General features: G+C 41.8%; 1 pseudogene; it reads right to left on the minus strand.

Moving 5' to 3' along the window:
- Positions 1–10354: 10354 nt before the first annotated feature.
- Positions 10355–11223, minus strand: LOC128104508 (putative vomeronasal receptor-like protein 4; annotated as a pseudogene).
- Positions 11224–15783: the final 4560 nt, after the last annotated feature.

Here is a 15783-nt window from a genome sequence, read left to right on the forward strand (position 1 = left end):
GGATACAGCAATGATGCTGATGGTGATTGGACATAAACACCATGCTGATGTACTTACTGCTTTACAGAAGACAGTTTTATACCCTCCATCTCTAAACTTTTTTCCATGAGGACACCCAAACAAAGGGCAGCATCACTCAACTTCTAAGCCATATGGAGCATCAACTTAGATGCCTCTCTTCCCAGATCCTCTTTGCCATCCTGTACCCACTCATCCCTCAAGTGTTGAATTAATAGAAAATTGGAGATACTCCAAAGAACTGTAACACTTGTCCAAATGGGATTGCTTTCCATTGCTTTCCAGGGAAATTCAGGTGACTTTTCTCTGTCTCCATCTCTGAACTGACCTTGGCAACAAATGACACATAGGTTAATTGGTAGAGCAGCAGTAGCCCATTTCCTTCACTTCAGTGGGATAGGGTGATTAATTGTTGTTCCTTACCATGTTATGCGTGGGATGTATTAAAGTAAACCACACCCCTACTTATGTGCCTTTACTGACCATGCCCTAAGAATGTTCTCCAAGAAAGTATTATATATCAGTTCTCAGTTTACGCATTTTCCTTTGGACTCCCAACAAAGGCACAGTCTAACCTTTTGATATTCAAGGTTTATCAAATCAGTGATTTATCAGTCAGTAATGCTATACACTATAAATGACAAGCAGCCTACAACCCCATACTATTGTGAAGTTTTACACGTAACATCCATTCTTCTGTTTTCTCATTCTGTTTAAGTTGGGGTGAGGATTAAAACACAAATGAATTCATGTTGCTTCCACTTTTACAAATCATAGATAGTTTTATGTAGGAAACCTAAATCTATTTTCTTCCACTCTTTAGGATTCTCTGCTGTTCACAAAGTTGATCTCCAGATTGCTTTCAGATTGTTTCAAGCACATGTAACACAGGCACTGACTCTGTGACAGGGGACATGTGATGTCCTCTTTGTTACCTGACTCCAGCCACGATCCTTCATAGCTAAGTGCTGCCCACAGGTCACAAACGTGTCTCCTACCGTTTCCCTGAACCCTCTGACTGTGCTGTCTGTTAGTCTGCTTATATCATCCCTCTGTGCTGAGAAGACCTGAGAGATGCTTTAGTGCATCAGCAACCTTCCATAAACCGTCATGAAATGCTCAGAAAATGACTTCTGAGTAAATTATTTACTGAGTGTTATGGTTGTAATGTTCTATATAAACCACAGAAGTGAACTAAAAGCAAAAATATTCTGGCTGGTGTCTTTCCCTAGAGTGCTTGGGAGGTCAGTCCACTTTGGAATACACATTCAGGAATGTTTACTGTATTTCCTTGCATGCACGGGGGTGGCAAATTTCCAAGTTCCCATAGGTCAAGTGGCTATCATGGACTACCTTTAAAGGCATCATCAATGTGGCTAATTTTTAGTTGCATTATCTCTGTAGTGATCTTTTTATGACTGTGTGTTTTAAAGGTGTACCTCTTATTTCTTTGAGATACCAATAATGTATATTGAAATGAGGAATCTGTCACTGTTTCCTGAATAGTGTCACTCCTGCACTAAATAAATTTATCTGTTTAAATCTATTCAAGGAACTGCTGTAGAAACACTTATGTATAGATTTCTATTTATTTATTTTTGAATTTAGTTATTTTATGAGTATAAATATATGCCCGGGTGACCCTTGTATCCCTGGACCTGCAAAGAACAGAATAAGACATCAGGTCCACTGAAACTGGAGTTGCATATGGTTGCTAGCTTTGATGCAGGTGCTGAGAATTGCAAGAGTATCAAACGCTCTCAACCACTGAGCCTATTCTTCAAACATGCATGTACAATTTAACACGCTTTCACAGGCTCCTTACCTCCGCCATGCTGGAACTGATCAATCCAGTCTGTGTGCGTCCAGCTAAATGAGGGATTTTACTGCAGTGATGTGGTGGAGGCTTACACATATTCTAGAAGCTGAGGAATTCCAAAACTTTAGAAATAGAAAGTTCAGGATTCACAAGAACCTCCTTTGTGACCACCCACTGTGAATTAAAATTCATACAATTCATATGTTTATCATGTTAAGAATATTTTTGGTTTCTTCAAAAAGTATTTTTCATATGTAAATTATGTTTTATGCAATACAGGTGTATTTTAGAGAGTCAATGAACTAACATGTGTAGTGCCTAGGGAAGTGCCCAGCATGCTTTAAAGAACCATTTTCTAAAATCAGTTATTAGTGTTAGTATTTAGCCTCATCTCTGCTTTATCCACAATTCTCTTATTCTATGGTTTACATTGGATCTAGGGAAGGGGAAATTCACAAGAAATGAGATCATGGTAAAGAAGGAAAGAGTGCTCCATCCACAAGCACTGTAGTCACTAGAGGTCACACAGCTCAGATCGAAGTTCCCAGTGCTTGGAGGAAAAACACACACAGATTGTGCAGAAGCTGTGGGAACCAGAGCTTCCTCCTCCAGGCTGCAGTGCAGGTGCCCCTGTCTCCTGCTCTGCCTGTTCCGTGTAATGAGCAGCTCTGGCCCAGGGGCCGCACACACTGTCCACATGGCTGATGAAGCCATCCTGGATTACAGGTAGGAAATAATAGACCATCTTCTCCCTGAATCCTGCCACTTTCCTCTCCCAGAGTGACAGGGAGCCCACATCCCTGTCTCCTGCATCCCTGCCCTCCACAGATTTCTTTCACACCAAAGGCAGCTCCACCCACCGTGACGTGGCGGCACTCACCATGCAGTCTGTGCAGCAGCTCGGGGTGGGTGTCCTCATGGCACCAGCCAGGCCCTGTTTATCAACCTGAGACCTGAACTCAAGAGAGGTGTCAAGATGTCACCATCAGGAGTTTGGCTTCATCAGGGGAAAAGGCTCCTCCTGCACATCTCCATCCCTGAGGCCCGCTCTGCCTTCTCCCTGGTGCTCTGTCATTTCCTGAACCCAGGAACTTTCTGATTATAGTTATGGTCTCTGTAAGTAAGGAGAAGGATGGGTTGGGCTTTTGAACTTAACTCCAGTCTGTCTTCATGCCTCAGTTTACCTCCTTAACCAAGAACTGCTTTGGAAGAAATATCTGATACTCGAAGATGATCACTTTCTGAATAATTTTCAAGCATATTCTTTATTAATAGCAAGAGATCATTTAGTGCTACAGGCAGGGGCTACGGTCAGTGTCATGTTTGGGTCAATCACCAGGAGACTGTGGGAGCCTCTGCGCTCTCAGTACTGTTTTGAGTGTCTGCTGCATGCTTTACAGGCAGTCCTGAGTATTTTGGGGTTTTTTTTTTCTGTACTACATTTTTTATTATTAAAGTTTTATACAAAATATTTTGATCATGTCATTCCGTTCCCCCAACACCTCCTGCATCCTCCATATCTCCCTAGGCAACTAACTCTACGTTTGCTCTTTTGTGCTCTCCCACAAAAGTAACAAAACAAAACAAAAGAAAACCTCAAATAAAAGAAAATGAAAAGAATCAAAATAAAATAAAAAGCCCAAACAAAATGAAACAAAAATGTACAACACAAAACTGTGGAGTTCATTTTGTTCATTTAGATAATGATTCCTAGGCATGGGATCTGCTCTGGAGTGTGACTGTCACTCTGTGACATTTCATTGGAGAAAACTGATTGTCCCTTTTTCCAGCAGGTATTAATTGCAAATAGTATTATGGGTGATATACAATTAAATATTGTTCTATTATATTTTGAACCAAATTAGTCAGCATAACTTTTAAATGAATTAGGAGCACACCTTAGGTATCAACAATGTAGCAGACTAACGTTGCCCGTTCCTTCATATCTTCAATGTGAAAATCTGAGATGGACCTGTATAGCTGCCTATAAATGACAATCAAAAGGATTGGTTACTAGATATTTGGTTTTGAATTATTTTCAAAATAATATTAACATATTATATTAATTAATAATAAGATTGCAATGTTGAAGGTTTTTGCTGTTTGTCTGATACACTTTGAAAGTAAAGGCAGGAGGAACCACAGCAAGAATCAACCATCAACCTGTTCAGACAATAAACCCCAAGTCAGCCAGAGCTACAGGAAATGACTCTGTCTCACTCAAACTAGTACTGACACAAGTAAACATAAACAATTACATCTGCAAGATGGAATGTAGACCTGAAATCCCTAAGTCAAATGTGACTGTGATAGTAATCATGGCACAATTTCTAAGTTGTTTGCTCTTCTCTTCCCAAAGTATGTTTTGTTTTATATTAATTTATTTATTGGAGATCAAAATGTCTTTATTTGCAGACAATGATAGTTATACATAAATGGCCCAAAATATCCTGCCAGAAAACATAAGTAACCCCCAAAATGCCTACAGCTGGTAAACTCTTTCAGCAAAGTAGCTGGATATAAACTTAAACCAGAAAACTCAGTAATCCCTCTAAATACAAATGACTAACAGACTGAGAAATAAATCAAAGAAAAAACACCTTTCACAATAGCCTCAAATAACATAAAATACCTTTTGAAAAAATTAATCACATAATTCTTTATTGATTCCTTGGGAATTTCACATCGTGTACCCCATCCTGCTCACCTCCCAATCCTTCCATAGCTGCCCCTCTCCCCCACAGCATCCCCCTCGAAGAAATTCCCCCAGAGCATCCCCCCCGAAGAAATTCCCCCAAAATTAAAAACAAAAACAAACAAAATCTCACTCTTCCATCCTTCCCACCTCTCCAACACCTCTTCATTCGCCATAGTGACACTGGGAGCTTCAGTGTGTCATGCGGTATACCCTTTTGTCCAATCAGCCCCACACAAAAGTGTTCATTCCAGTGAGTCATTGGTCTGGTCAAGGCCTCTGGCCTCTGGCACACCATCATCACTGGACCCTCACTGAAACTCGTCTCTGATATCCTGCTGTTGCCCCATGTCCTGGAGATCCTGTGGCTATTGTTCTACAGTACCGGTTCCTTCAAGTTCTCCAGCATGTCATAGATGGGGTAGATGTTAGGGTGGGCCAACTCAAGGCCAGGTTGTGGGTCCTGGGTGGTAGCTGAGCAGTCAGTCTGGGCCACTGGGACTGGTCCCTCAGGCGAGGAGCAGAGCCAGCTCTCCTAGACCCATGCCATCGGTGCCAGCTCTCCCTAGTGCAGTGGTGGGGGGCAGCTCTCCGAGAAAAGGTGGGACCAGCTCTCCTGCTGCTGTGTTCAGCAAAGGGCAGGGTCAACTATCCCAAAACCAGCGAAAGACAAGGCCAGCTCAGCCTTGCCCTTGGATTTCAACACCACATTGTTCCTATGGCCACCTGTGGGGGTCATTGACCTCACCACAGACACCAGCTGCAGCAGAACTATGGACACAGACATTGCCCTCAGTAGCAGCTCAGGCCCAGAGGTCACTGTGGCCCCAGTGGCAAGGTAGGCCACTCAGATCACCATAGCCCTGCAGGCAGGATAGCCCTCAGAAACCTACATGGTCTCGGATGGCTGACCAGACCCCAACTTCCCCTTGGCGCTCAGTGGCAACAGGAGCTATGGACATAAACTCAGACCCTGGCCACTGCTGGGCCACAGGCAGCATCTCAGGCCCACAAGATACCATGACCCCAGGTGACAGAGCAGGCCACTCAGATAGGCATCGCTCCAGTGGCAGACATCAATATGGCCACAGGTTGCCACCTAAACCCCAGGGATCTATGTGGCCTTTGTGGCAACATGGGCCATAAACATCCACATAGACCCCAGCTGTGGTAGTACCACAGACCCAGATATGGCCTTAGCAGAAGACTAGGCCTGGTTGTCACCATGGTCCCTACATCAACGTGGCCTTCATTCACCATAGGCCCCAGGTGGTGGCCCAGAACTCTGAAATCAGCATGTCCTTCAATGATAACAGGAGCCCTGGACATCATCATAGACCCTGGCTGCTGTAGGGCCACAGACCCTACATGGCCCTCAGCTGCAACAAGGGCCCAAATGTCACCATTGCATCTTGTGGCAACACAGGCCATGCAGATCTGTATGGCACCAATTGCAACATGACCCTTAGACACAAACATGGCCTTAACTGGTGGCTCAGACTCCAGGCAACCTTATGGCATAGGATGGCAACAGGGGTCAATGATGTCAACACAGACCCCAGCACCTTTAGGACCATGGACCTAGACATGGTCCTTAGCAGCAGCCTAGGGCTGGACTTCACCCTGGCCTTGGGTGGCAAGCAGGCCATCCACATCATCCACTTCCTAAATACATTTGCTTCTTCAGTTCTGCCTCTTTCCACAGCACATGGACAGTTCTGCTTCTCTTTCTCTCCCATTTCTTCACCATATATTTACTCATCATAATGGCATCTATCTGCACAGCACCATGTGGGCCTGTGGATGTCTTCAGCCAGCCAGGACTGTAGGACCCAGGGTTGCTGTGGAATAATCCCTCTGTATACTATGAATATGTGTTGCTCTCATTGTTAATAAAAAGCTGATTGGCCAATGGCTAGGCAGAATTTCAGGGGCAGAAAGAACACTGGGGAGAAGGGCAGAGTGGGAGAAGGTGCCATGAGACCCAGAGCAAGCAGTATAAAAAATACATAGATGAGGTAAACGAACCTTAGGGCAGCACATAGAATAATAGAAATGGGTGGATTTAAGTTATAAGAGCTAGGTAAAAACAAGCCTGAGCTATTGGCCAAGAATTTATAATTAATATTAAGTCTCTGTGTGGTTATTTTGGGATTGGCTGGAGAGACAGAGACAATTGGCAGTCTAGACAGAAAACCACACCTACAAAAGGTGCACAATGTTCAGGGCCACATATGTTCATATAGAACCAAAAAAAAAACCCTTCTTTAAAAAGGTTCCAAACACACAAAAATGGAGCCAAACACAGTTTCCTAGTCCTACAGTCTCTCATGCAGCTCATGGTACAGGGAGGCATCTCCCAACCACTGGCTGCATGATTGAGCCACCAGCATGAGCCCTGCCAACAGAACATGAGCTAAGCCACATGGCAAGTTTAAGGTTTTGCTCATGCAGACAGAAAAGATTATAGATATACATTGAAGACAGATGCAGACAAAAGAAAGCTTTAAATGGATTACAGTGTGTTTAAAAATGTACAAAGGCTTGGGAGAGAAAAGATGTTGACAGTCACAGAAAAAGAATAGTTTAAAAATAATAAAGTCCTTACTGAAGGAGTAAAGTAATATAAAAAATAAACTGCTTGGAGATTGAAAGTACGCAGGGAGTCTGGATCCTGTGTGTTATTGTGTTGTCTTTAAATTTTCTGATTGCTGATGAATGAGCCATAGCTGCTAAGAGATATTGGATTGTGGAAGCTTCTAGATTAAACCAATCTATATATTTTAAAAATGTCATGACTTTTTAAAGTCAAAGGTGTGTTGCTTTGGGCAAGAGGTTATACTTTTGTTCCCTCCAGAAAACAAAAGTCAGTGGGTTTGTTTTGGGTTGAAGAAGTTCAAGTTTGATGGAGGAAGACACCCTGAAAATCCTGGCTACAGACATAAAGAAATAAACCTAGAAAATCTATAATACATGTGATATATATTTTACCTGCTCAAACATAAAACAAAAAATCATCTTTGGCTGACTTTTGTACAACACATAGTATATTTGAATGAAGGCAGATATGTACATTACCTTGAATAGTTTATGTATTTTCAGAACAAGGGAACAAGACATCATTGAAAACAAATGACCTAGGTGATCTAGCATCTCAGAATGCCTCTGCTGCAGTTTTCTCAAAGTTCTGCTTCCAGAACAACTTCAAGGCTGCTGACTGAGATGGTCCAGCCTCACAGACTACTCCAACCAAGATTTAACTATTATCCTGATTTTCTCAAGTTCCCCCAAAGATTTCAGTGCCTCCAGACAACAGGAAGCAGTCTAGAGAAAATAATGCCTACATTCATACCCAAAGGAGGAGTGATGGATATTTGTTATCAACTGGGGTGGGGGTGGGGTTACAAATTGTAATTGCCCATTGTCAAAAAATTAAGTAAAAGAGTTAGATTCAAGGATCTCTTTCTGAAGGAAAAAAGGGGATATAGAAATGATGAGATTAAAAAGATAGATAATTAAATCTACTTTAATCCAAAAAGCAACTACTAGTCTTAAATATTTTACATTGGTTTGGATTTTTGTATAGTGATTCAAATTAAAGGTTATTTTTGTTAGGATATGTTATACATACATTTCTACTCTTGTTTAATGTATTGTACCTATACAACTCATTTAACAATATAATACAGATTTTCGCTCCTTGAAAACTATTATTATAAACTATTTAGGATAAGAAAGAAATACAGAGCTGGATGGTGGTGGCACACACCTTTAATCCCAGCATCTGAGAGGCAGAGTCAGGCAGATCTCTGTGAGTTCAAGGCCAGCCTGGGTTACAGAGTGAGTTCCAGAAAAGGCGCAAAGCTACACAGAGAAACACCATCAAAAGAAAGAGAGAGAGAGAGAGACAGAGACAGAGACAGAGAGGAAGGAAGGAAGGAAGGAAGGAAGGAAGGAAGGAAGGAAGGAAGGAAGGAAGAAAGAAAAAGAAAGAAAGAAAGAAAGAAAGAAAGAAAGAAAGAAAGAAATGCAGATTGGTAGTTAGTCACCTATTACAACCAAGCTTATAGTCAAGTTACATATGTTATCAAGGTCAAACAGAGATATATTTTAGATAGATAGGTAGTCTTTAAACACTTCAACAGAATATGGCATTCAAGATGTTTTAATAATACAAGGCTTTTTATGACAATGAGAAATGTCTGCTCCTGGCAGTACCAATCTACATCAGAGAAGATGATGGGCATTGAAGAAACTCTTCTTTGTGGCAAAAGTTAGCCACTGGACAAGAAATTGATCTTGCCTCAACTCCTGAAAGTATGCTATCCAAATGTGTGAAGTAGGACCCAAAAGAAAGTGAATGCCAAACTTTACCAAGACAAGACGGGACAGTCTTTCAAAATTCCTGCTTTACAAAAAAGTCTGTCAGATATTCTAGGTCTGTAGGCCAAAGATGAATGCCCCAGTGTTACAGAGGAACCTTGGGTGTTTGTCCAGGAGGCCAGCTGTTTCTGTCATTTCTTAGTTTTGGAAGTTGTTACTCTGCACTTCCTGTTTACTCCAGTAATATCATATCCTTCTCAGGTCTCTGATGGAGTTGAAGACTGGATAGTTATAGTCTTCCTTGTTACCAGATTCAGAAAAGAACTCACAAAAGAGGTGTAAAGTGTATGACTTTGAGAGACATAAAAGTATAGTTTGGGGTTGGTAATATAAGTTAGAATAGAAAGTGAATTAGGTACAACACTTTGGATTCACCACTATAGAACAGAAAATGGAATATTTTCTCTGAATTTGCCAAATGCAAATGGACTAGAATTTGTGAATGTAATTCTTACCTGATATTTATTTTTAGTGTATATAATTTTATTACATTAAAGTTAAAATCCTTCATTGTTAATTAGACAAAAGGAAGGAAATGCTGTGGAATAATCCTTTTGTATATCATGAAGATATATTGCTCTCATTGTTACCAAAAAGCTGATTGGCCAATGACTAGGCAGGATTTATGGGGCAGAGCGGCAGAGCAAATGCTGGGGAGAAAAGTGGAGTCAGAAGAGGTGCCATGAGACTTAGAAAAAGCAGAATGTGAAATATATAGATGAGGTAAATGAGCCTCAGAGAAACACATAGGTTATTAGAAATGGGTTAATTTAAGTTATAAGAACTAGCTAAAAAACAAGTCTGAGCTATTGGCCAAGCATTTATAATTACTATTAAATCTGTGTAGTTATTTGGGGATTGGCTGGTAGGACAAAGCTAATTGGCAGTCTAGACAGAAAACTCCACCTACACAGGCTGGCCTGTGGGTGTCTTTCACCCACCTGGGGCTGAGTAGCACAAGGCAGGCTTGTGGATATCTTCAGCCAGCCAGGATTGTGAGGACCCAGGCTGACCTGTGTAACGCATTTATTTTCATTCTGAAAAATAACACATAAATTGTATCATTCAATGGGAGTCGCTGTGATATTTACGAATTGTCTCTATCATGTATTAATGGTGTGCTTCCATGACTCTTTCTACTACCAGAAGTGGTGATCATGACTGATCCTTTATACACACAAGAGAATATCAGCTATTTCATGGAGGAAGGTGAGATGGAGGAAGGGACAGCTGTGGCTCTGAACTTTCTTCAGCCTCATTATTAGCTAAGCACAGTCACCATTTGTTGAGTGTTTACCCATCGCTATGTGTTGAGATACTCTTAGTAGATACAGTATTATGTGCACCTAAACAAAACTATCAAGTTTTATGTTTTGTATGCTGAAAGGATAAATGGACATTTATCAATGCCTGATCTCTCTTACTGAGTGTGACAACATTTAGTCAGATGTCCATCTCTCTGAATAAGTATGAAGGGGCTGATAACTGCATATCCAAGGGTTAGAAACTCTGGAACATACAATAATTTGGAATAATTCTCTATGAAGAAAGTAAAATATAAAGAAATAAAACAATCTGCCCAGTAGAAGATAAGAAAACAGAGCATCAGAAGGAGGACACTCTGAGCAGCTCTCAGCTCAGGGGGAGTTCTGTAGAGAAGCTTGGCCTTCTGAAGGTAGAGGACATGCTGGTGGTGCTTGTGGAGAAGAGATACCATGTAGCCACTGGCCCCTCCCATGGCACCCTGAAACACTGCATCTCTCATGACCATGAGGGTGAGAAAAATCCATCTTATTATCCAGCTTTCTGGCAGAAAATAGCAATAGTTGCTGCCCTTTTTAACCTGTGTTATGTTCACATTGTTGATACTTTTGATGTAATATGGTAAATTCATGCTGATCAAGAAATTGATTATCCAAAAGAAGAGCAGTGAGGAAAGAATGTGCTGTGGAGTCTTTAGGGTGAACCTCTGCCACCTGGAGTGTTTGGGGCTGATGGTGATGGCCTGGACCACAGTGAGGAGACTGCTGGTGCAGATGGAGAGGCCCCGGGATGCTCTTGCCAGGTAAACAACAACTTTACAACTGGTGTCATCTAAGAAGTTTGCAAAATTAAAGGCTTCTATAGTCTTCGGCATCCCTTTCGAAAGAAGCATTATGATGTTTGTGAGTGCCAAGTGAGCAAGAATGAGGTATATAGGTTTCTTCTCTGAGTTTTGGAACATGTGCATGTAACTCACAAAAACTGAGATGTTCCCCATGGTGCCAAGCCCAGTGAGACAGAGGAAGACTGTGCCCTTCACATGCATGGTCCAAAATCATACTTAAATCTGAGGCAGAAATACTTGATCCAGCAAACACCTTTTTGAAGAAATCAGTAAACCATCATAAGTATCAGAAAAAAAATCTTTTAAAGCCACTTAGTTTTCTGGAGAATAAGGTAATGATATATATTATTGTTCAGATTTATTGACCCAGAATTTCCTTGAAGAGTTGTTTACAGAAATCTAAATTTTTAAGCTATGTGTTTAACTTAATTACCTAATCTCAAAATATACTAGTAACAACAAAATCAAAATGTTGACACAGAAACCAGTTGTAGATCAAGAGGATAAAGCAGAGAATCTAAATACAAACCAATGCAGCATCACCCAAAACACACTGAGGAAAATGTAGCCTCAGACAGAAGGCAGAGGCTAGATCCATATTCCTTATACTTCATCAAAAAAAGTGAAAACGTGTTCAAAGCCATGATGTAGGAACTGAAGCACTGGGAACCTACAAAAAAAAAAAGCTCAGGGAAAACATCTCAGGGCACAGCAGGATCCGAAGAGTAAGATCCTCTCCCAGTCTGCTCTGAAGACAGCCTGCACCAATCACAGACTCCCGACTCTCATGTTACCTGTGTTGGAAAGGCAGGATAAAACAGCCACAGAGCCACCTGGAAACACTGCTGCACTTGATGTCATGTTGTCACTTAGCAGCTGCAAAGAGCCACCCTGAGTATACAATCCAATCAACACACAGGCAAGCGAACTGAACAATTCTGTAAGAAGCAGCAGAAATGGCCAATGAACACAGGAACAATGCTCTCTATTTTTAGCCACTGGGAACAAGGCCTTTGGAAAAAAACCACATTATCAGCAGGCTGCCCCCAGGGAGGACACCATGTAGGAACCATGGGATTCTGCTATGGAGGGTGTTCAGAGGAAGACTGGACTCCCAGTGAGTGGCTTTGGGACCTTTAAGGGAGCCTGGAGCAGTTCTAGATGTCTAGAAGTTTATCATGTGGATTAAAAGATTAATTAGGCATGATGTTATAAAACAGAGACATGTTCAAGTAAGGGATTCCACAAAATTCTATTTAAAAACAAATAAAGGACCTGGCACCCTCTTTTGGTCTCTGCCAGGATAAGTCGTGAAAACAGGGCACTCACTTAATAGCAGGAAAAGCACACAGAGAGATATTTAACAATAAAATAAATCTTATAAAAATAACTGGTTGGCACATCCCTGGTCTGAACTGGTCGTTCACAGGAACGGTCAGGGTGGCACTTTGCAGCTGCCCTGTGACATCTGGAGCAACAGAGATTCCAGGTGGCTCTGTGGCTGTTTTATCCCTGCCTTTCCCTTTGAGACCACAGGAGACTGTGAATGTTGCAGGCTGTTCTCACTGCAGTCTGGGAGAGGATCTTGCTCTTCTAACTCTAAGAGCTTCCATCTCCCTAACTAGGAATTCATGTCAAGTGATGGGCCCTTTCTACAGAGTGAAAGAGATCAGGATGCTCGATTCAAACTTTGGGATTTGTGCATGTTTTATATTCTTGAAATGCAATTCTGCAAGTCTCCTGCCTTTCCTTTGTATAAAGTATTAAATATTGTTGTAGATCTCTGTCCTGAGGGTCTCTGACAACATGAACTATGTAGACTAGGCTTGTACCAGGTAGATACAGGCAGCCTCACTCTTTAAGGAATATCAGTTATTGCCTTTCATCTCCCCTGACAAATGGAGTCATTAGTACCTGAGCCATTGCATTATAGCGAGCAGAACACCGCTGCAAATTCTTAGCACATAATGAAACACGCTGCAGCATTTATAGCAATTGCAGTAGTGTAAATGAACAAGCATGAAATAAAAACCAAGTATTTAGTCGGAGATCAGAATGTACAAAATGTGTCGACACTCAATGCATCTCAGAGACCTGATGGACTTTTCAATTCTCTTCAAAGCCTTTCTGTCTGTCCATCTGTCTGGGACTGTATGCTTCTTTCCAGCACTCTGTTCCTTTCCACAAACTTCAATGATCATATTTAATAAGTGATGTCTCTTTTTCTGAATGAAATGAACACTGTCAGAGGAAGACGGCACCATAATATTACAGACTCTTAGAAAGTCCTTTAGAAAAGTAGGGGTTTTTTTTCCTCCATTTTTTTCTTTATTCTTCTCTCATAAAATACATCCTGACCACAACCTCCCCTTCCTCCACTCTTCCCACCCTCCACCTCCCCTCTCCCCCATAAACACTGCACCTCCATTTCCCTTCAGAAAAGAGCTGGCCTTCCAGAAATACCAACGAAACAAGATGCAATAAGACTAGGCACAAACCCTCATATTAAGGCTTGATGAGGCAGCCCAGTAGGAGGAAAAGCGTCCCAAAAGCAGACAAAAGAGTCAGAGACACCCGCCTTTCTCACTGTTAGGAGTCCCACAAAACCCCCAAACTAAACAACCATAGCATATATACAGAGGACCTGGCACAGACCCATCACAATCTCCGTGATGGTTGCTTCAGGCTCTAGAAACCCCTGTGAGGCCAGGGTAGTTGATTCTTTGGGCTGTGTTCTCCTAGTGTCCTTGACCCCTCTGGCTTCTAGAATTGTTCCTCCCCGTAGAGAGCTGTGCATCCTACTCTTGGATCAGCGTAGGACTACTTATCCAATAGGTATCCTAGGGGCTGGCACCCATGGATTCGCACTTGGCAAGGAGTGACCCAGGATCAGTAGACCCAGGACAGAATAGGAACTAACAAAATTCCTGCATTTTGCAAGTTCTTTTCTCTCTCCTTATATATTCTTTGGACGGTTTTTCAGTTTTACTCTGTCAGTCACACATGCAACAGCTGTAATTTTTGAAATTCTGTTTTTTTCAGAATATTTTCCAATAAGATTCATCAGGGGACTAATGCCTCTCAAATCTCTTATCTGGAATTGCTAACTACAACTCCTAATCCTGGTAGCTTTTCTGACTCAGTAGAGACAGTTAGATACATATGAGAAAACAGCACTTAGAACTTTAACCATGTCTCACAGTTCTGGAAAGAAGAGTAAGGAATGCATACACAGAATAGGGGAAAAGCCCCAGTAACACACATGGTGCCTACCGTTGAGAGTAAGTCCCTTGGACACCAAGCATATAGAATCAATGGTAGGCTCTGGTAGGCTCCAAGAGGAAAATGTGCAGTGTAAAATATGGGGTGGATAGAGCCATCTTTACCATACTTAGGGGCTTATATGGTGGAAGAAGTATGGTATAGTGAGATGGGAAAAGAGTGCCTTATCAAAGTCTGCCTTTTATACAGGGATAGAGTTGGAACCTTTTGTGGAAACGGGAGCTGTATAAAAACATATCTTGCAGACAGGAAAGAACTGGGTGGGTTTTAATATTGTTGTCCTTAAAGCGTTGTATCCATGTTCATTACTTTCTGACTTTGTAACTGCAAGTAGCTGCCAGATGAGGGAAGTACTGCAAGAGCAGGATGTGTCTGGCTCCGTATGTATTTAGTTAAGCCTGAAAAACGCTGAACTCTGTGTCTACAAGAAGGTTATGTAGGGGGTGGGAAAGTGTATTTGGGGAAGCATAAAGGGGAACAATGGGGTCTTTTATAGTGATTACAACGTATTTCTCAAAATCTAAAATATTTCTTAAAAGTCAAAAATAAGGGCCAATATTCATGCAAGCTTGGTAGGAAAAAAAACTCTGTTAAAATATAAATAAAGACAGGTCGAGCTATTCCAGGCCACTTGAGTGCAATCCACCTGGTGCTCAGATGTTTTCCTTGCTCTAAGGCCCCTTCCCCTTCTCAGGACCTGAACCTGAACCAAAGCTGGACCCCGGCACTCCTCCTCTTCTGCCGGGTTCCCTGAGCTCTGCCTGACATTTGATTATGGGTCTCTGCATTGACCTCGGGGCACAACGGTAGTGCCTCTGACTCCAGGAAAGTAGTTTCAAAAATGGACTTCACAGGGAGGACCAGTGGGAGGGGAAAGAAGGAGAAGGAAAGGCAGGAAGGATGAACACAGGAGAACACAAGGACATGAGAATGCAAATGTCACAATGGTTCTCGTTGTTTCACACAGTAACAGAAGAAAAACAGCAGCAACAACAGAAAAAAATAACAAAAGAAAACACACACACACACACACACACACACACACACACACACACAAAACAAAAACAAAAAAAAAACAAAAAAAAACAAAAAATAGGGTGACTTTGCATTCTGATAGGGGGATAATGTCCCATCTGGATTGGCTTCCAAATCAGCTGGGCAGGGAAGTGAACCTATCAGGCCCAGTTTTCTCAAGTTAAAACACAGGTTATTGCTCCTTGATTCTCTGTACTGGGGTGAGATCATCTTGAGTTATAGCAACTCAAGTCTGGCAAGTTTGTGAGTTTTTTTTTAAATCTTTTGTTGTTGTTGTTATGGGATTCCTGGGTCTCTCCTAGACTGGCCTTGACCTCACAGAGATCCACCTGCCTCTGCCTGTCTGGTGCTTTGATTAAAGGCATGTGCCACCATGCCAAGCTTACTTTTCCATCTTTGTAGTTCTTAACAGTCCTCACCACGGTCTAGGAACACAATGAAGAT

Source organism: Peromyscus californicus, unplaced genomic scaffold, assembly GCF_007827085.1.
Source record: "Peromyscus californicus insignis strain IS unplaced genomic scaffold, ASM782708v3 Scaffold_8__1_contigs__length_139910024, whole genome shotgun sequence".
Lineage (NCBI taxonomy): Eukaryota > Metazoa > Chordata > Mammalia > Rodentia > Cricetidae > Peromyscus > Peromyscus californicus.